Source organism: Pongo pygmaeus, chromosome 14, assembly GCF_028885625.2.
Source record: "Pongo pygmaeus isolate AG05252 chromosome 14, NHGRI_mPonPyg2-v2.0_pri, whole genome shotgun sequence".
Classification (NCBI taxonomy): domain Eukaryota; kingdom Metazoa; phylum Chordata; class Mammalia; order Primates; family Hominidae; genus Pongo; species Pongo pygmaeus.
The window spans coordinates 90,280,807-90,294,593 of NC_072387.2; positions in this window are offsets into that span (position 1 = coordinate 90,280,807).

Genomic DNA, 13,787 nt, shown 5'->3' on the forward strand with positions numbered 1-13,787 from the left:
GGAATGCTTCCAGTTTTTGCCCATTCAGTATGATATTGGCTGTGGGTTTGTCATAAATAGCTCTTATTATTTTGAGATACGTCCCATCAATTCCTAATTTATTGAGAGTTTTTAGCATGAAGGGTTGTTGAATTTTGTCAAAGGCCTTTTCTGCATCTATTGAGATAATCATGTGGTTTTTGTCGTAGGTTCTGTTTATATGCTGGATTACATTTATTGATTTGTGTATATTGAACCAGCCTTGCATCCCAGGGATGAAGCCCACTTGATCATGGTGGATAAGCTTTTTGATGTGCTGCTGGATTCTGTTTGCCAGTATTTTATTGAGGATTTTTGCATCAATGTTCATCAAGGATATTGGTCTAAAATTCTCTTTTTTTGTTGTGTCTCTGCCAGGCTTTGGTATCAGGATGATGCTGGCCTCATAAAATGAGTTAGGGAGGATTCCCTCTTTTTCTATTGATTGGAATAGTTTCAGAAGGAATGGTACCAGCTCCTCCTTGTACCTCTGGTAGAATTCGGCTGTGAATCCATCTGGACCTGGACTTTTTTTGGTTGGTAAGCTATTGATTATTGCCACAATTTCAGCTCCTGTTATTGGTCTATTCAGAGATTCAACTTCTTCCTGGTTTAGTCTTGGGAGGGTGTATGTGTTGAGGAATTTATACATTTCTTCTAGATTTTCTAGTTTATTTGCATAGAGGTGTTCGTAATATTCTCTGATGGTAGTTTGTATTTCTGTGGGATCGGTGGTGATATCCCCTTTATCATTTTTTATTGCATCTATTTGATTCTTCTCTCTTTTTTTCTTTATTAATCTTGCTAGCGGTCTATCAATTTTGTTGATCCTTTCAAAAAACCAGCTCCTGGATTCATTTATTTTTTGAAGGGTTTTTTGTGTCTCTATTTCCTTCAGTTCTGCTCTGATTTTAGTTATTTCTTGCCTTCTGCTAGCTTTTGAATGTGTTTGCTCTTGCTTTTCTAGTTCTTTTAATTGTGATGTTAGGGTGTCAATTTTGGATCTTTCCTGCTTTCTCTTGGGCATTTAGTGCTATAAATTTCCCTCTACACACTGCTTTGAATGCATCCCAGAGATTCTGGTATGTTGTGTCTTGGTTCTCGTTGGTTTCAAAGAACATCTTTATTTCTGCCTTCATTTCGTTATGTACCCAGTAGTCATTCAGGAGCAGGTTGTTCAGTTTCCACGTAGTTGAGCGGTTTTGAGTGAGATTCTTAATCCTGAGTTCTAGCTTGATTGCACTGTGATCTGAGAGACAGTTTGTTACAATTTCTGTTCTTTTACATTTATTGAGGAGAGCTTTACTTCCAAGTATATGGTCAATTTTGGAATAGGTGTGGTGTGGTGCTGAAAAAAATGTATATTCTGTTGATTTGGGGTGGAGAGTTCTGTAGATGTCTATTAGGTCCGCTTGGTGCAGAGCTGAGTTCAATTCCTGGGTATCCTTGTTGACTTTCTGTCTCGTTGATCTGTCTAATGTTGACAGTGGGGTGTTAAAGTCTCCCATTATTAATGTGTGGGAGTCTAAGTCTCTTTGTAGGTCACTCAGGACTTGCTTTATGAATCTGGGTGCTCCTGTATTGGGTGCATATATATTTAGGATAGTTAGCTCTTCTTGTTGAATTAATCCCTTTACCATTATGTAATGGCCTTCTTTGTCTCTTTTGATCTTTGTTGGTTTAAAGTCTGTTTTATCAGAGACTAGGATTGCAACCCCTGCCTTTTTTTGTTTCCCATTTGCTTGTTAGATCTTCCTCCATCCTTTTATTTTGAGCCTATGTGTGTCTCTGCATGTGAGATGGGTTTCCTGAATACAGCACACTGATGGGTCTTGAGTCTTTATCCAATTTGCCAGTCTGTGTCTTTTAATTGGAGCATTTAGTCCATTTACATTTAAAGTTAATATTGTTATGTGTGAATTTGATCCTGTCATTATGATGTTAGCTGGATATTTTGCTCGTTAGTTGATGCAGTCTCTTCCTAGTCTCGATGTTCTTTACATTTCGGTATGATTTTGCAGTGGCTGGTACCGGTTGTGCCTTTCCATGTTTAGCGCTTCCTTCAGGAGCTCTTTTAGGGCAGGCCTGGTGGTGACAAAATCTCTCAGCATTTGCTTGTCTGTAAAGCATTTTATTTCTCCTTCACTTATGAAGCTTAGTTTGGCAGGATATGAAATTCTGGGTTGAAAATTCTTTTCTTTAAGAATGTTGAATATTGGCCCCCACTCTCTTCTGGCTTGTAGGGTTTCTGCCGAGAGATCCGCTGTTAGTCTGATGGGCTTCCCTTTGATGGTAACCCGACCTTTCTCTCTGGCTGCCCTTAACATTTTTTCCTTCATTTCAACTTTGGTGAATCTGACAATTATGTGTCTTGGAGTTGCTCTTCTCGAGGAGTATCTTTGTGGCGTTCTCTGTATTTCCTGAATCTGAATGTTGGCCTGCCTTGCTAGATTGGGGAAGTTCTCCTGGATAATATCCTGCAGAGTGTTTTCTAACTTGTTTCCATTCTCCCCGTCACTTTCAGGTACACCAATCAGACGTAGATTTGGTCTTTTCACATAGTCCCACATTTCTTGGAGGCTTTGCTCATTTCTTTTTATTCTTTTTTCTCTAAACTTCCCTTCTCGCTTCATTTCATTCATTTCATCTTCCAGGGCTGATACCCTTTCTTCCATTTGATCGCATCGGCTCCTGAGGCTTCTGCATTCTTCACGTAGTTCTCGAGCCTTGGTTTTCAGCTCCATCAGCTCCTTTAAGCACTTCTCTGTGTTGGTTATTCTAGTTATACATTCTTCTAAATTTTTTTCAAAGTTTTCAACTTCTTTGCCTTTGGTTTGAATATCCTCCCGTAGCTTGGAGTAATTTGATCGTCTGAAGCCTTTTTCTCTCAGCTCGTCAAAGTCATTCTCCGTCCAGCTTTGTTCCGTTGCTGGTGAGGAACTGCGTTCCTTTGGAGGAGGAGAGGTACTCTGGTTTTTAGAGTTTCCAGTTTTTCTGCTCTGTTTTTTCCCCATCTTTGTGGTTTTATCTACTTTTGGTCTTTGATGATGGTGATGTACAGATGGGTTTTTGGTGTGGATGTCCTTTCTGTTAGTTTTCCTTCTAACAGACAGAACCCTCAGCTGCAGGTCTGTTGGAGTACCTGGCCGGCCGTGTGAGGTGTCAGTCTGCCCCTGCTGGGGGGTGCCTCCCAGTTAGGCTGCTCGGGGGTCAGGGGTCAGGGACCCACTTGAGGAGGCAGTCAGCCCATTCTCAGATCTCCAGCTGCGTGCTGGGAGAACCACTGCTCTCCTCACAGCTGTCAGACAGGGACATTTAAGTCTGCAGAGGTTACTGCTGTCTTTTTGTCTGTGCCCTGCCCCCAGAGGTGGAGCCTACAGAGGCAGGCAGGCCTCCTTGAGCTGTGGTGGGCTCCACCCAGTTCAAGCTTCCAGGCTGCTTTTTTTACCTAAGCGAGCCCGGGCAATGGCGGGCGCCCCTCCCCCAGCCTCGCTGCCGACTTGCTGTTTGATCTCAGACTGCTGTGCTAGCAATCAGCGAGACTCCGTGGGCGTAGGACCCTCTGAGCCAGGTGCGGGCTATACTCTCCTGGGGCACCGTTTCCTAAGCCCGTCGGAAAAGCACAGTATTCGGGTGGGAGTGGCCCGATTTTCCAGGTGCCGTCTGTCACCCCTGGAAGGGGAACTCCCTGACCCCTTGCGCTTCCCGAGTGAGGCAATGCCTCGCCCCTGCTTCGGCTGGCGCACGGTGTGCTCAGCCACTGACCTGCACCCACTGTCTGGCACTCCCTAGTGAGATGAACACGGTACCTCAGATGGAAATGCAGAAATCAGCCGTCTTCTGCGTCGCTCGCGCTGGGAGCTGTAGACCAGAGCTGTTCCTATTCGGCCATCTTGGCTCCTCCCCCCTTTTATTTTTATTTATTTATTTTTTTTGAGATGGAGTCTTGCTCTGTCACCCAGGCTGGAGTGCGGTGGCGCTATCTCGGCTCACTGCAAGCTCCTCCTCCCGGGGCTCATGCCGTTCTCCTGCCTCAGCCTCCCAAGTAGCTGGGACTACAGGCGCCTGCCACCACGCCTGGCTAATTTTTTGTATTTTTAGTAGAGACGGGGTTTCACCGTGTTAGCCAGGATGGTCTCCACCTCCTGACCTCATGATCCACCCACCTCGGCCTCCCAAAGTGCTGGGATTACAGGCGTGAGCCATGGCACCCGGCCCATTGTCGTTTATTTTTATAATATTCCTGAAGACATGAGAAATGATAGGATGATGATGACAATGTTGAGGATGACAATGATGATGATGATGATGATGATGACTACAAAAGAAGTAGAGAAAGAGGGAGGAAGAAGATAAGGTGATGATAGAGAAGAAAAGGAAGAGAGGAGCATAATCTTAGAATTTTTAATTGATTGGTTATTATGAACTAGGTGTAAAGCCAAGCATTTTATGTACTCTGTGAAGTAGTACTGCATTACTTCCATTGCCATATGCAGAGCCAGTTATGCAAGTGGCTTTAATCACAAAACTTAAAAAAGGGATGCTAGATCTCAAACTAATGTCTGCTCGATTTTCAAAGACATCTTTACTAGAATTATATGCTTTGGGAAAAATAAATAAACAGGAGTAGAAAGCTCAATTTGAAAAAAAATTATATACTAGTCATTTCAGTCTCTGTACAAAGGAATTCAAGATATCTGCAAATATGTTCGCTTTTCAAGATACTTAGTAGAAAAGTAAACTGATAGTGATATTTGATAAATACTCATTTAACTGCATTTTCAGAATAGTGAACATATGCCTACTTAATTAAAAATATTATTGTGAATAAAAAGATACTAGGTTTTCTTTTATTTTGATCATGCAATGTTAACTATTAACATTAAAAACAATACTTATGACACCAAGATCTCACCATGCTGTGTTAAAAGACATTATAATTTGAAGTTAAGAATTAGAACATTTTTAATATGACAGCTTGTGGAGTGATGACTATAGTTTGAAGAATAGTACTAATACTTAACATTTAAAAAATGCTATAGAACAGTCATGAGAAGGTTTTATGTTTGTTTATCCTCGAGGAGTTAGATCTTATTATATACTTACCAAGCATGCCTTTTTCATATTTTAAAAAATCTATTGTTCCAAAGAGCACCTCTTTAAGACAAGAGAAACTTTTCCTTCTCAAATAGTTCTAGTACTGTATCATTAAAAAGTCATTGGACTTAGTTAAACCTTTTAATTTCTTGACTACCATTAAAAATTTATAATTGGAATTTTTTGTATTATTCTTCCCTTAGAGTTCACAGATACACATTTTGGATATGCCACCTAGAGATGATGTAAGTGTTGTCAAGTTTCCTATCCTGGATTTTATGTCCTTCAGGATGAGAAACAGAAGTACATAATTTGGCAAAAAGAAAAGTGATTCTCCTTTTGCCTAAGAGACAAATGTTTTAGTGATGTGCACAATGAAAACACTACAAATTCCAACTGATATGTGATGCTGTTCTAAATGTGGGAGGTAAGAATGTCTGGGGAAAAGGAATTGTCTGTGGAGGACGGGTGGGTCTGAATGAGTAGGAGTTTGTTCCAGAAATCTAAGAAACAGATGGAGTTTGGATTTGAAGCATGACTTAGATTCAAATGTGCATCCAGAAAAATCCACTGTTCCTCTATTTTTAAATTTTCCTAGTTGAACTCCCACCTTTGATTTTTTGTGGGCTGTTTTTTCTGTTGCTACTGTTGAACTTTTCTTGAGCCATTTTAAAAAAATAATTATTCCTTTAATTATTTGATTACATAATTTATTTTCAAAATACAAGTAGAAATGGAAATGCATCCTTTTTACATGTACAGAAGAGCTATCAGACTTTGAAAGGTCCAAGTGGCACAACACTGCAGCCTGGACTAGCAGGAGAGCCTCATTTTGCTCTGGATCTCGCAGAAAGTTGGCAGATTTTTTAGGGTCAATTTGATAAATGGGCCTGTTATAAACAGTGTACACCAAAGTGGGATAAGTAACCTTCCAATCCAAAGAGACATATGTAGGATAAAATTCAAATGCCACTAGCTTTTTTCACCTTGAAGTAACTAACCTACAAGTCTGAACTATTGTTCGCTAACAACTGTACAGAGATATCAGGCTCCAGGATTTATCTCTTTGTTCAGAAATATAATTTATAAAACTCATTCATGTTAATTGGCTGTTCTGATTCACCAGGCCCTATCATCATGATATTATTGATGTAGTGTTTGATCCATACATGCATAATAGATCCTTAGTCCTGTGTTGATTTATAATAGGAGTCAACAGCTAATTATAATAACTCTCTGATGTATACTAAGAATAACCATAATCTATACCAGCCAATAAGCAATTTAAATGAGAATGTAATAGGGATCCCAATCCTTGAAGATTTAAAAATTTAATGATAACATTATTGATTCCTTCAGGAATATAATAATTGCTTTTAGTTTTCTATTTTAAAAAGCTGTGGATTGTCAGTGGTTCCTTATATCTAAATTGCTTTGACTCCCTGAATGGAAAAGGCAACAAGAGAACTGTGTCAGTACTTAAAATATTTTAGACAGATTGTTTCTGGCCAATATGGCCAACACATATAGCAAATGTGTAACAAAGACTGGATATTTTCTACATAAGAAAAATAAATAATTGGACAAAATAAAATAAAAAAGATGCTTCTTAAGATATTTGATATGAGACAATAGAGGACAGTCCTTAAGAGAGAGGAAACAAATGAGGCAAGCTCTGCGATTGCCTAAGTTGACTGATTTGAGAGAATTTCCAGGTAACAGAGCAAGAAGATGAAACCTAGGTAGAGCTTGGCATACTTTCCATGTTGAGGAGACTTTGCTAATCATCCAGGAAGAACACGGCTTCTAGATTTCACAAGACAGTGTTGGAGATGAGAGCTGCAAAGGGAGACAACTCTAGAGATCTGTAGAAAGACCCTTCAAGTGTTTATCTGAGTACTGATCAATGCAAGTGTATGAAAACTAATTGAGGCTTGGGTATGAATTACCCGAAAGGATTAGAATAAAAAATAACTCGAGGCCGGGCGCGCTGGCTCACGCCTGTAATCCCAGCACTTTTGGAGGTCAAGGCGGGCGGATCATGAGGTCAGGATATCGAGATCATCCTGGCTAACACGGTGAAACACTGTCTCTACTAAAACCACCAAATACTTAGCCAGGCGTGGTGGTGGGCACCTGTAGTCCCAGCTACTCAGGAGGCTGAGGCAGGTGAATGGCGTGAACCTGGGAGGCGGAGCTTGCAGTGAGCGGAGATCGCGTCACTGCACTCCAGCCTGGGTGACAGAGTGAGACTCTGTCTCAAAAAAAAAAAAAAAAAAAGTATCAAATTACTTCTCAGTGGCATAGATATGTCCCATAACAAAGGTTGAGAATATAAGACTACAGAAATATCCAGCACCCAGCACTCAACAAGGTAAAATTCACGGTGTCTGTTGTCCAATGAAATTATCAGATAAGCAAATAGGCAAGAAAATACAATCCCTAATGGGGAGAAAATTAAATCAGTTGAGGCTAATACAGATGTTAGAATTGGCATAAAAGGACACTAAAACAGTTACTACAACTTTATTTCATATGCTCATAAAGCTAGAGAAAAAGCTGAATATGTTAAATAATGACAAAAAAGATATAAAAATATAGTCAAATGTCTAGAGTTGAAAACTATGATGTCTGAGAGGAAAAAAGCACTGGATATTATAAACAGCAGATTATATATTGTAGAAGAAACAGTGAACTTAAGACATAGCAACAGAAATTACTTTAAAAAACACATAGGGAAAAAATACTTGAAAAATACTTAAAAAATACTAAAAATACTTAAAAATACTTAAAAAATACTTAAAAAAATAAACACAGCATCAACAAGCCTTGGGACAACTTCTAACAACCTAATAACAATTGTAACTGGAGGCATGAAGGTTGTCAGGTAGGTGAAGGGAAGTGTTAGAAAAAATAATTGAAGATATGAGAATTTCTAAATTTTCTGAAAACTATAAATTATGACTGCAAAAATGTTAACAAAACAAAATTTTATACATCAAATATTTATAAATTTTATATATTAATTATATATATACACATATATAATGTACCTTGGTGTATGTGTGTATACACACACACACACACACCAAGCTACATCATAATCAAATTGGTTCAAACCAGAGGAAAAAAACACATTATGTCTAGAACAAAGGTAAGCATGATAGTAGGTTTTTTGTGGAAACAATGCAAGCAGTAAAACAACTGAGCAACATATTTAAGTAATTGAAAGAAAAAAACTTTCTACCTAGAATTATATACCCAGCCAAAATATCTTTGACAATAAAAGTTAAAAAAAAAAAGTTGAAATAATTTGTCACCAGCAGGCCTGAATAACAAGAAATCTTAAAGTTTCTCCATAAGATGAGAAATTTTCTTTTTATTTAAGTTAATGTAAAAAACAATTGATGACTTATTCAAACATAATAATGTATTGTGGGGATTATAAAAATATAGAAGTAAAATATCTGACAGGAACTGTACAAAGACTGGGAGAGAAAAAAGGAAGTATATTGTTTTAAGTTACTTACATGTGGGATAAAATAATAGTGCATGAAGTCAGGTTATGAAATTTAAGGTATATAAAGTAAACTCTAAAAGGACCACTAAAGAAACATGACAAAGTTATAGCAAACAAAGGAAATAAATAAAGTAAAATAAAACTGCAAAAAATATTAAATTAAAAAAGGCAGAAAACGGGGGCAAAAGAGCTGAAAAAGAGGGAGAGAGGAGCAAAGAACAGATAGAACAAATGGAAAATAAATAGGAAAATTTTAGATATAGAATCATCACATTAAATGTAAATGGAACAAAAATGTCAGATAATGCCAAAATAGATAAAATGCAAGACTCAACTATAGATGCCTACAAGAAATCTTTAAATAAGGCACACATATGTAAATAGTGAAATGATAGAAAATTGTATATCATGATAACATTAATTTGAAAAAAGGTGGAGAGGCTACATTAATATCTGACAAAGAATATTTCAGAACCAGGAATATTACTAAAGATTAAAGAAGGTAAGTTTATAATAATAAAGGGATCACTTAAGAAGTCATGGCAAACCTAAATGTTTATGCAACTAGTAATGGAACCTCAAAATACATGAAACCATAATTGATAGAATTTCAAGGACTAAAACAAAAATTGGCAATTATAATCAGGGATATTAACACACTTATCTCAATTAAATTGAGATCTCAAAAAATTACCTGGAAAATCAGTAACTATATATAGGACTTGAGCAGTAGTATTAAATAGATTAACTTAATTGACATTAATAGAATACTCTATCGAAGAACAAGATAATACACCTTCTTTTTAAGTCATCATGGAATATAATATAATATAGGCCATAAAAGAAATCTCAATAAATTTAAAAAGATTCAAGTCAGATAAAGTTTTTCTTACCAAAATGAAGTTAAAATTTATTAACAGATCTCTGGAAAATCCCTGGTTCTTAAAAACTGTATAACACACTTATAAGTAACCCATTTGTCAAATATATTTTAAACCGAATAGAATATTTTTAAAAATCCCAGCATAGGAAAATTTGTGGAATATTGCTTACTTGGTCATTAGAGGGAAATTTGTAACACTAAAGGCCTGTTTTTATGTTTACATAAATGTCTCGAATTAATGACCACAGCTTCCACCTTAGGAATCTAGAATACAAAAACAAATGATACCTAATGTAAGAAGAAGAAAATAATGAATATTAGAGTGAAAATCAATAAAATGGAAGATGATTTAAAAATACAGAAAAATGATGAAACTAAACTGAATGGCCCTATATCTATTTGGGTATAGAGCTATTTGAATTTGCAGTTAAACATATGTATAGGAAAACTCTGAATGACTTTATTACAACAAAAACTTAGAAAGATATAACACCATTTCTATACAAATTTTTCAGGAAATTGTTTAGGAAAGAATACATCCCAACTCATTCTATGAGTTCAGCAATGTCCTCTCTTAAAACCAAAGACATTACAAGAATAGAAGCTGCAGACAAATATTCTTTTTAAACTTAAAATTGTACAAATAAAATGTATAAATATATTAAAAAGGGACTGGGCATGGTGGCTCATGCCTGTAATCCCAACACTTTCAGAGGCCGAGGCGGGTGGATCATCTGAGGTCAGGAGTTTGAGACAAGTCTGGCCAACATGGCGAAACCCCATCTCTACTAAAAATACAAAAATTAGCTGTGTGTGGTGGTGGGTGCTTGTGATCCCAGCTACTTGGGAGGCTGAGGCAGGAGAATCGCTTAAACCCAGGAGGCAGAGGTTGCAGTGAGCCGAGATTGCGCCACTGCACTCCAAGCCTGGGCAACAAGAGCAAAACTCCATTTCAAAAAAAAAAAAAAAAAAAAAAAAAAGGATAGTACATCATGACCAAGTAAATTTATCTCAGGAATGCATGAACAGTTTAGCATTAAAATATCAAGTAATATTAACCACCATATGAACAAATGAAATAAAGTAACACCACATGATTATCTGAGAGATAGAGAAAAAGCATTTGACAATATCAAATACAAATTCCTAATGTAAAACTCTCAGCAAAAATGTGAATAGAAGAAAATAATTCTCAACTTGATAAAGGGGCATCTTTGAGAAACCTACTGCTAGCAAACATCATACTTACTAGTGAATGACTGAATATTTTTCCCTTATTATCAAAGGAATGTCAGGATTTCTTCTTTCACTACTTCCATTAAGCACTGTACTAGCCGTTCCATAAAGTAAGACAAAGAAATATCAGTTTTTTAAATTGGAAAAAATGAAATATAACTATTATTTAAGATAATTTGATCATCTATTTAAAAAAATTCTATGGAAGCTATGGAAAAAGATACTAGAACTAATATGTGAATTAATCCATTTGCCACATGTAAAAGCAATATAAAATTTAATATTTATCTGTGTACTAACAATGACCTATTCAGGAAATTAAATTAAAAATACCATTTAGAATAGCATAAAAATGTGATAAATTTGAGACAAAAATGACAAAAAATATGTGAGACATATACCATGAAATCTACAAAACACTGAAAAAAAATTAAAGATATTTAATTTCTGAAAAGAAATTAAAGATAACCTAAATGGAGAGATACATTGTGTTTATGAATTGAAAAACTCAGTATTGTTATAGTGTTAATTCTCCCCAAATGGATTTATAGATTCAGTGTGATTTCAATCAAAATTCTACTTTAAAATTAATTTGTACATTTAACATACAAGGAAGTGGAATTACCAAAATAAATTTTAAAAAGAAGAAGACAGTTGGAGAATGAATACTTCTGATTCCAAAATTTATTATAAGGCTGAATTAATCAAGAGATAGATAAATATATCAATGGAATGGAGAGTCTAGGGCTAGACATATGCATACATGACAACTGATTTTTAACAAAAGTTCGAAGTTCCTTTAGTGGAGAAATGACATTATGTTTAAAGAATAATATGAAATAATTGGATAAGCATATGCAAAAAATAAACTTAGATCTTTACCTCACACTACATAAAAGGTGTATCAAAATGAGTCATAGAATTAAATGTATCATCTAAAATTATAAAACTTCTAGAAACAAACATAGAGATAATTTTTTGTAACTTTTGTTTAATGAAAGATCTCAGATGTGTCAACAAAAGACATCTATTAAATGAAAAGGTACATGAAGATTCATAAAAATCACAAACTTCTGCTCTGAGACATATTGAGAATGAAAAGGTAAGACACGGGCTGTGACAACATTTTTGCAAACTACAGCAATAAAGTACTCATACTCAGAAATCTCAAAATTCAACAGTATGAAAACAAAGCAATTTTCAAAATGGGCAAAGCATCCCACCAAGGAAGACATACAGGGGACAAATAAACACATTAAAAGATATGATACATAATTAGTCATTTGGCAAATGCAAGTTTAAAACCATAATTTGATATGATTACAGACCTATTAGATGGTCATTTCATACACCTGCATTATAGGATTACAGAGAACAACCATCAAAACTGTTTCAAAGATACTTGCACTGCTTTGTGTAGTGTGTTCCTGCATCCTGTGATGAGGGTATTCTGGGCTTACCAGTCTGTTAGCTTTTGGGTGTATGTGAATGAGTCCCATAAGATATCTTCTTGCAATTTTTGTATCTTCTAAGTTTTGGGGTTTTTGGGGCTCCTTTTATTTATTTATTTATTTATTTATTTTTGACAGGGTAGTGGTCTTGCCCAGGCTGGAGCTAGAGTGGTAGTGCCACAGTCATAGTTCATTGCAGCCTTGATCTCCTGGGCTCAAGGGATCCTGCTGCCTCAGCCTCCCATGTAGCTAGGAATACAGTTGTACATTACTCTCCTACATTTTTTAAAGGAATTTCAAGCATCTGCATTGAGGTCAGGACATGCCAGTTATATTAAGTCAGGTTTTCATTCAATCAAACCATTGACTGTTAGTTGTTCAAGTTAGCACACTGATTTCAGAAACACTGGTAATTTTACCTGCATTGATAAATTCAACCTAGTCTAAGATTATATTCCTTACTTATTAGTCTAACATCCACAGATTCTTTTTTTTACATCCATTTCCATGCTTTTGCTAAAACAAATTGCCAATAATATGTACACTTTTTGTGTAGATATTTTTTCCTCTAAGTTTTAATTTGAACTTTACTCCTGGAAAAGGCTGGAATTAGATTCTAGTTATACATGTGAAAATAAAGCGGGGTGATAAACTGAGACACAATTTTCTTGCTTTTGCAGAGTAAATGCTTTAGGCTTGGTCATTACAGAAACTTCAAACAAAGTAAGGATGAGCCTATCAGCCAGGAGAGCAGTTGTTACTTCTTTCTGCTGGCAAGAGCTCAGTAGAATTTAGTGGTTGATAGTCATTGGTTTGATCTAATCTAATCTTATAAATATTCTAATTCTCAGTTTATCCTTTTTCCCAATTTCCCAAGTTCAGCTGGAGTGTTTGTAAATATTAATGGTCAATTGTTCAACTCATTTTGCCTTTTCAGTTCTGCTGCAATTGATAAAGCTTAATATTGAATGGTCTTGGATAAGGGTTTCAATCTTATCATTTTCATTCTTTAGGCCCCATACTCAGTTATAAAATAAGGAAGCCAGCACCAGAGTCCTAGAATTTCAGGATAAAAATTTTATTCAATGATAGCAGCTATTGAATCAGGATTTGTACTTCATGGGCACAGGAGTTCACAGATAATAATGCACTGTTTTGCCACTGTAGGTCAGGGACTGGTGTCATCCTATTCTTCAGTTGTAGCTATTCCACAGTATTCAGATCCATCCATATCAGATTAACAATCCTAGATTCCTACCATTGAATGTCTAATACCTGCAATGACTTTACAGGATCAATATCCTTTAGGTAATTTTGGAAGTTGCAAAAAACTGGTAATTTGCTGGCCAGTTTTTTAAAAAAGGGAGTTCATTAAAAAATACAGGCAACCTACAAAATGGGAGAAAATTTTCACAACCTACTCATCTGACAAAGGGCTAATATCCAGAATCTACAATGAACTCAAACAAATTTACAAGAAAAAAACAAACAACCCCATCAAAAAGTGGGCAAAGGACATGAACAGACACTTCTCAAAAGAAGACATTTATGCAACCAAAAAACACATGAAAAAATGCTCACT